Genomic DNA, 3,105 nt, shown 5'->3' with positions numbered 1-3,105 from the left:
CAATTTTTCTTTCTCTTTTCATTTCTAAAGTAGGTAATAATGAGAGGAATGACAATGAGAGGTAACTGAGTGATAATGCGAGGAATGCCAAACATCAAACATTCACCAAAATTCTGGTTTTTCATGTTTTGCTTTATGCAGCACTTAGGTTCAGTACCTTATCATATTATTCATCTATTTAAAGTATACTGACTTCTGGGGATAAAAGGTAGGCAGAAAGCAAAAAGAGCCACTCTCTACCTGCACAGAGTTTATAATCTCATTAGAGGTGGACATTCAAATAACCACATGAATACATGTGAAATTACTACTCTGTCTTGAAGAAAAGGGACATAGACAGCTACCAGCATTTATGGGAGGTAACAGACCTGGTGGGGGGGCGGTGGTCAAGGAAGGCTGTTTTGAGGAAGTGACACTTCAGCCTTAGTCTGAAAGAGTAGGAGTTAATTAGGGAATGGAGGGGGAAACCTGTGCAAAGGCCCTTAAAGGAAGACGTGCAGGAGGTGCACCAGTGACCAGAAACCAGAGGGTGCAAGGACTTACTGGTCTCCTGAAGAATGTTTTTTTTTTTTTTTTAATTTATTTATTTGACAGAGGGAGAGAGATCACAAGTAGGCAGAGCAGCAGGCAGAGAGAGAGAGGAGGAAGCAGGCTCCCTGCTTAGCAGAGAGCCCGATGCGGGGCTCGATCCCAGGACCCTGAGATCATGACCTGGTCTGAAGACAGAGGCTTAACCCACTGAGCCACCCAGGCGCCCCCTGAAGAATGTTTTTATCCCAAGAACAATGGAAGCCCTTGCAGAGTTTTAGAGGCAACCACCTACAGCAGGATTGGCTTCACTTGTGTAGAACTTCCTTATGGTTGTGGAGAATGGGTTTATAGGGGCAGCAGGCAGACCACTGAGGGGCTGGCAAGAGCACAATCCAGACATGGTCTAGCCAAGTGTTGATGCATAGAAAACGACTTGGTTCAGATGTAGCTAGGAGCCATTTTCTTATTCTTTCCATTCTTTCCACTTTATACTGCCTTAAGGCCATTTCCCTTTAAAATGTTTTAAACAAGGAAATTCTGATTTGCTTTATGCTTTTGAGTTGCAAAATTTGATTCCTTATGGAATCCTTATTTATATAAGGGTGAAGACTCTGGCAACAAACAGTACCAGAAGAACTCTTACTTTCTACTCCTAAAGAATGGACCTAATAAATTAATACTATATTGAATCATTCTGGGGTTTTTATTGTCTGTGGGTACAATCTTAATTGTTTTGCTTAAACTCTGGATTTGCTGATTTGTCAGAAAATTTAATGGAAAGTTAAATACTTAACATCAAATTAAGCTGGCTGGGTTTTTTTTTTAATATTTATTTATTTGAGAGAGAGAAAGAGACAGTGAGAGAGAGCATGAGCAAGGAGAAGGTAAGAGGGAGAAGCAGACTCCCCGTGGAGCTGGGAGCCTGATGTGGGACTCGATCCCGGGACTCCAGAATCATGACCTGAGCTGAAGGCAGTCGCCTAACCAACTGAGCCACCCAGGCGCCCAAGCTGGCTGGTTTTAAATAGTACCCCCTCCAAATAGAATTTACATGCTTACTCTAGAAAAAAAAATTCATAGATGTAAGACAGACAAAATAAAGGGTGCAAAGTACACTTCCCTTTTCATCTTTGAGAGGCATAGGAGAGCATGCTGGGAAGCGAGCAGGCTCTGGAGCCAAACTATTTGGATTCACATTGTGGTCTAGATATGTATTAGCCATGAATATGAAGAATTTATTTCAACTCTTCCTGTAAAATAGGGATTGACAACTAGGGTTGGTTTCTACTTTTCTGGGGACAGCATCCATAGGCATTCAGAATGGTGCTGCATTTGACATACCGTTGAAGGCTGTCCTACAATACAGCCTCTAACAACACTAGGCTGTCCCAAATCCCTGGTAATAGAATCGTTTATCTTTACAAAAGCCCCTAAATCCACATGTGGGATATGCATAGGCTGACTTCAGGAAGGCCAATTCGGTGAGACCTGCAGTTCTTACTAGGTGGTCTAGAATGAGAAAACACATCAGCAGGGCCTGGGGTAGTTTCACGTGTGCAGAAGCAAGTGTGCTTTCCTTAGTGAGGAGCAGAAAATCATTGCAAAAGTGTGAAAGCACAAAAACAGAGTTGGAAAGCTAAATTTAAAAATGAAGCTACTTGGAATAATAAAAAAGAGTGCAACTTTTTTGTTTGTTTGTTTTTTTGTTTTTTTTTATTTGACAGAGACAGAGATCACAAGGAGTCAGAGAAGCAGGCAGAGAGATGGGGGGAAGCAGGCTTCCTGCTGAGCAGAGAGCCCAATGTGGGGCTCGATCCCAGGACCCTGAGATCATGACCTGAGCTGAAGGCAGAGGCTTTAACCCACTGAGCCACCCAGGTGCCCCAAGAGTGCAACTTTTGATCTCAGGGTTGTGAGTGAGTTCAAGCCCCGCATTGGGTGCAGAGAGAAAAATCTTAAAAAAACAAAAACCAAAAAACAGGGATATAGTGAAGATGAAATGAATTAATGAATGCATCTAATATAATTACAGCAGTGCTTAGCACATACTAGGTGCTCAGTAAATAATAATCTTTATGCATATGGATGTACATGTATAGACATAAAGGCAGTTCCATTTTTCATATTATTCTGCAACCTGCTTTTTACACAATAAATGTCACAATTTTCCATACTAGCCAATACACAAACTACCTACATGATTTAGTGAATATATCAGAATATAACCATCTTATATTGGATCCTTATACCTATTTTTACAGATCTGTACTGGTATTTCTGTAGGAGTGATTCTTACAGTGGGAAAAGTCAAAGGGCATGTCCATTTATAATTCTGATATTATGCCTTCTATAAATGTTAATTTATGAGACTAATTGATAGTCTCACACATGGTTGACTTTTTAAACAATCCTTTTAAGGGATACCTTCAGGTGGTATAAGAGTTCCTATGAAAGTCTTTCAAACATCAATGACTGACTGATATTAACAGATACTAAGTCTACTTTGCTACAGTTTGAAATAATTTGGCACTGTGTATATGTTGAGTAAGAGCATTTTCAAAATTCCAGTTTTAA

General features: G+C 40.5%; 1 pseudogene; it reads left to right on the top strand.

The window, feature by feature from the left end:
- The first annotated feature begins 1,851 nt into the window (after positions 1 to 1,851).
- On the top strand, positions 1,852 to 2,820 carry LOC125104438 (60S ribosomal protein L34-like; annotated as a pseudogene).
- The last annotated feature ends 285 nt before the right edge of the window (positions 2,821 to 3,105 follow it).

Source organism: Lutra lutra, chromosome 7 (assembly GCF_902655055.1).
Source record: "Lutra lutra chromosome 7, mLutLut1.2, whole genome shotgun sequence".
NCBI lineage: Eukaryota > Metazoa > Chordata > Mammalia > Carnivora > Mustelidae > Lutra > Lutra lutra.
The sequence above is the reverse complement of the archived record's forward strand: the minus strand, read 5'-3'. Positions and strand labels throughout refer to the sequence as shown.